This window comes from Notolepis coatsorum (assembly GCF_963971535.1).
Source record: "Notolepis coatsorum genome assembly, chromosome: 3".
Taxonomy (NCBI): domain Eukaryota; kingdom Metazoa; phylum Chordata; class Actinopteri; order Aulopiformes; family Paralepididae; genus Notolepis; species Notolepis coatsorum.
In genome coordinates this window covers 5,075,438-5,081,462 of record NC_140167.1, presented here as the reverse complement: position 1 = coordinate 5,081,462, position 6,025 = coordinate 5,075,438, and positions in this window count along the sequence as shown.

Below are 6,025 nucleotides of genomic sequence, written 5' to 3'. Positions count from 1 at the left end.
GGACTGCACGTGTGGGCTTCTTCTGCTGTTGCTGCCGGGGCTGTAGCTACCTGCCACTAGAAGAGTTAGCACCACCTAGAGGACTGGGGCTGTAGCTACCTGCCATTAGAAGAGTTAGCACCACCTAGAGGACTGGAGTAACACTGTTTGGAGTGGCGTCTGATTGATTGATTGATTGATTGATTGATTGATTGATTGATTGGAAAATGTTATTAACAGATTGCAGAATGGGTACAGACTACAATACACACAATTGTTAAAGGGATGCAGACCAGAGAAAGACTTTCGTCTTGTTTACATCAGGGTCCCCCATTTTCAATTCATCATGACATATATGACACACACAACATACAGATATATATCATGATTCGTGACATTTATGACATACCAGATATACACATATACAGTACTGTTTAACAGAGATCCTAATACGTAACACTGTTTGGAGTGGCGTCTCAGGAGCTCAGATTCTGTGCGTTGGAGAGGTTACTAGGTGGTGTGGTGATAGTCCAGTTTAGCTTCTTCTTCTTTACATTATCTGGCTCAAAATGTAAAAGTAGCATACATCATTACAGTATACATTTATATATTTATATTTACTGCATACATTAGATTAGATTCAAATTAGGGATGTCCGATATTATCGGCCGACCGATATTATCGGCCGATATCAGCAGTAAAATGTGATATCGGAAAATATCGGTATCGGTTTAAAAACAAAAAAAAAACAATAACAATATTTGTTATATATATATCCAGTGAAATTATTAGTTACCTGAAATTATTCGGTTTTTTGGACGGGGAAACCCTGCATATATCGGTATCGGTTGATATCGGTATCGGAAATTAAGAGTTGGACAATATCGGAATATCGGTATCGGTAAAAAAGCCAATATCGAGCATCCCTAATTCAAATGCATTGTCATCACGCAGCACAAGTACAGTACAACGCAAAGAAGTTTGGCATCCAACTAGAGTGCAAATGTAACAGTAAAGTGCAACAGTAATATACAATGTACAGGTGATTAAACTGTACATATATCCATATCTGTCTGAATATACCTGCATATAATCCTTCTATATCTACTTATACACCTGCATATAATCCATATAACTCTGTATGATAGCATGTACAATAATGCTGTATATACATATATATACTGTCTGTACATACCTGCATATAATCCTTTTTACATATCTGTAGATATTATATTTATATATGTACACATCCCTTACCTACTCTTACTAGTTACGCTGCTGGCCAGTATGACTTACTACCATAGTGTCTTTATACCTGCAATCCTGCATCACTGTACATATTAATACTACAAGTCTGTACATACATCCGATTAGCACTATTACTCAGTAATTTATATAATTTATACCCAGTTTAATCACCTGTACATTGTATATTACTGTTCCACTTTACTGTTACATTTGCACTCATGGTTGGATGCCAAACTTCTTTTTTCGTTGTACTGTACTTGTGATGCATGATGACAATACATTTTAATCTAATCTTGTCTAATGATCTCAGGTCATGTTTTGTGTGCAAAACCTTTCCCATCATTTGCAGCCGTTAGCCTATATTGCGGAGTAATTGCATATTTGCTTTTAAATGTAGTGGAGTCAAAGTACAAGTATACCCAAAAGATGGTAATACAAGAACAAGTAGGCGACAGTGGCTCAGGAGGTAGAGCGGTCGTCTGGTAATCACGAGGTTCCCGGTTCGATTCCCGCTCCTCCCGGGCAGCGTGTCGAAGTGTTGAGCAAGACACTTAACCCCTAACTGCTCCCGATGAGCAGGGTCGGCACTTTGCATGGTCGCCTCCACCGTCGGTGTGTGAATGAGTGAGTGAACTAATTGCTTTGGATAAAAGTGTTTATCATCATTTATATAAATGCACCATTTAACAACAAGTAGGTGACAGTAGGCTTCTTAAACTTAACCGTCTGAGACCATATGCCATATTTGTGTGGGACATGGGATATTTAGGGGGGGGAAACAAGGTAAAGTGTAGATAATAATAATAATAATAAACTTTATTTGAATAGCACCTTTCATTCAAGAATTGCAGCTCAAAGGGCTTTACACAGCGAAAAAGACAAAATGAGCACATAAAGTGTAGACATATAAAAATCACATTGTTTTTCACATTATGATCCAACATCCCAACAGGCCACCCTGTTTATGGTTTGATTCTATGGCAGTTTTAAAATAGACCATAATAAAAAGAGTAAAATAATAAAAAGAGTAAAATAGTGCAGTTCAATAAAATAGTAGAATAGAATACAGAGTAAAATATTGCAATAGTGCAGTGCAATAAAACAGTTAGTAGAATAGAATAGACAGGATACAATTATGCAATGCAATAAAACAGTTCTGAATGACTGTTTAACAGTTTAAAACCGTCTTTACCTTCCCTGTTTGATATCCACAGTAAACCTCCCTCTCAGGACACAGTTCCAGATGCCACATAGAAATGTTTTAAAACTTTTAATATTAGATTTACCTCTTAGTTACCTCTTGAATCTCAGTGTAAATGTTTTACAGCAGCCTGAACATTAGATAAGAGACGCTTAGTGTAAATGGTAAATGGACCATTATTTATGTAACTTGCCCCGCCCCCCCCCCATACAGATGATGTAATCTGTATTTAGGTAATGAAATGTAATGTGATGTAATGGAACACTGAAACAGTATTGTTGGTGTCTTATAAACCCATGAGGGTTGGCCACTTTGTGTGCATGACACGGAAATAAAAATAATCTAAAAAGAAAAAATCAATCAATCAATTGACTATTATTATTACTATGATCTTTCCTGCCTGTACCTCCCCTCCCCATGCTGCTATGACACCTGGATTTCTCCAAGGGGGTCAATAAAGGACCACTTGACAAATTGCAATATCAAGGTAGGTAAATGGTAATATCCAGGTAGGTAAATGGTCATATCCAGGTAGGTAAATGGTAATATCCAGGTAGGTAAATGGTAATATCCAGGTAGGTAAATGGTCAATAAAAATAAATAAACAAATAAGTTTATAACACATTTAGACTGGTGTAGAATGTCTAGAATCATACAGAAAAAAGCATTGCATTATAAAGTATTCTGTATTTTACTATCACAAATAATAAACAAACTTGAAACATGAAGTGAAAAAATTTATTTATTTACTGTGCAACCATTCACAGTTGCACAGTATGTGCAATTATAACCCTGATGGTGAAATATTGTGTACAGTATATGTATACAGTAGACGTATACTATGTATACATTACACTGCTATCGACTATAAAACTATACACTGGTTTGACGAGCTATCAAACTGAGCAAATCATCCGTCAGAAACAACCACTCAGTTTCTGTGCAATTATAAAACCCTGATGGTGAAATATTTACAATACAGTGTACAGAATATGTATACAATGTTATGCAGACATATACTAGTATGTATATATTACACTGCTATCGACTATAAAACTATATATACTAGGGCTGTCCCCGACTAAGGATTTGGATGGTCGACTATGATTGGCCAAAATCTTCCGTTAGTCGACTATAATTGGTTGACAAAAAAGAAAATAAAAAAATAAGTATAATATTTTTTATAATTTTTTGGGGCTGTAGGGGGTGCTTAATGTCTGAAGGAGTCGACTGAAGGCTTCTTGTCCTCTGCAAAAGCATGCAATTGGTCCACTGATGGATACATCTTGATATTTGTCTAGTCTAGTGTGTTCATTAGATGGGTGAAATCCTCTTTCAGTGCCTCTGTGCCTGTTTTCATAGGCAGTTAGCCTCTGGTATGCGTGCCATTAGCGTTAGCCACGCTTCTATAGGCCTCTTTTCTTTAGGAAAGAATGATCAAAAAAATATATAATTTAATTTTTTATTTATATATTCGACTAAGAGGTTGGCCAGTCGACTACGGCTCCTTTCGACCGATTAGTCAACTAATCGACTAATAGGGGTCAGCCCTAATATATACACAAGATGATCACCAGCCTCCCACAGGACATTGCATGACCGGAGTTGACGAGCTAGATCACTCACTATTGCTACTGTGAAAGTGTTCCAAATATGCCTGTGCAATATTTACAAGTGTTCCAAATATGCCTGTTCAACGCCTTTGTTTTGTACAGACAACAGTACAACTACACAGTTGTACTGTGCATTATAACCTTGATGGTGAAAGGCCTTATGTGCCACTAGGCACAAAGTGGATAGGTAAGGTAAGGTGAAATATTTACAATATTTACATATTTACAAAACATGGCACTGCAACTAAATAACACTATATACACTATACTACTACTATTATACACTCAGCTAGCATAACTGTAACTCAGAGTGTTACACATGGTACGAGGAAGTACGCATCCACTCAGCTAGCATAATCCCTCTTGGTATGGTACAGAGTGAAACACTCTCCAAGATGCAGGGGGACCTTGCACGATGTGCAATAGGTTGATGTTTCCTTTCTGAAGCCTTTTCTTGTACACACCCTGCACACTCTTGTTGGTTGCTTCTTTTTGGTGGATGCGTACTTCCTCGTACGATGTGTTGCCATTGTGCCACCCAATCTGCTTGGCGGGTCGTTCCTTGGGGCCTTAGGATCGCACTGCCGGCCACCCCCCACCTCCTCGCCCCCATCACCCCCTGCCTCCTCACCCACTGCCTCCTCCCTCTTGGTATGGTACAGAGTGAAACACTCTCCAAGATGCAGGGGGACCTTGCACGATGTGCAATAGGTTGATGTTTCCTTTCTGAGGCCTTTTCTTGTACACACCCTGCACGGTCTTGTTGGTTGCTTCTTTTTGGTGGATGCGTACTTCCTCGTACGATGTGTTGCCATTGTGCCACCAAATCTGCTCGGCGGGTCTTCCCTTGGGGCCCTAGGATCGCACTGCCTGCCACCCCCCACCTCCTCGCACCCATCACCCCCTGCCACATCACCCCTTGCCTCCTCACCCACTGCCTCCTCACCCCCTGCCGCCTTCTCACCCCCTGTTGTGTGTCGTACCACACTGGTCACAAATTGGAGGAGTGTCCTGTGCTGTCCTCTGGGGTTCCTGGCTCTGTACAAAACAAAGGCATTGAACAGGCATATTTGAAACAGATACATCACAAACTTTTTGGTCCACTTTGCACTCTTTCTTAAACAGGGGTAGTATGCAATGTTTCGATCCAACTTGTCAACACCGCTCATGCAATGATTGTGTGCCACCACACATGCCGGTTTCTGCACCGCTACCCTTCCTCTCTGACCTGTTTTCCACGTGGATGCGTTTTCCATAGTGTCCTGGTGGAAGCTGGTGATCATCTTCACTATCTCTTTGTCCCTCCACGCTAGGACCATGACCCTCTTATTGTTACGAGCCATGGTCTTCCTCACCTCAAGGTTGGCACTTGTAATGTCCCTGATGACCTGAGGTTCCCCCCTGTGCCTCAGGGTGCCACAGATGTGGGTCTCTAACTGTAGGAGCCTGTCGGACAGGGCCACAGAATTGTACAGGTTGTCCATGTACAATCTGTAGCCCTGCCCAGCCAGGCGGCCAAGGAGCCCAACAACTGTGTCACCCAGGTTCCCCGCTTCCCCACAGTAGGGTTGCATCGCAAAACAATAGCCGGTCTGCGAGTCGCACAGGATATATGACTTCATGCTATAGCGGATGGGCTTCTGCGGGTTGTAGTCGTGGACGGCCAGGCGCCCACACCAAACCAGCATGCCCTTGTCTATGCTGATGTCGCGGTTGGGCTGGTACAGCTCCCCAAACCGCGACAATACATGGTCCAGAACAGGGCGCACCTTGTGCAGCCTGTCACCGCCATCGACAGCCCGGGTGTCACTGAAATGGAGGAACCGCCAAATCAGATCAAACCTATTCCTAGGCATAGTATCGGTGAAGTGCGGGGTCGCCAAAACTGGATCCTTGGACCAGTACATACTGAGAGTAGGCTTCCGAATAACCCCAGTGAGAAAGAACAGCCCAAAGAAGCGCTTGAGCTCCTCCACGCTGACAG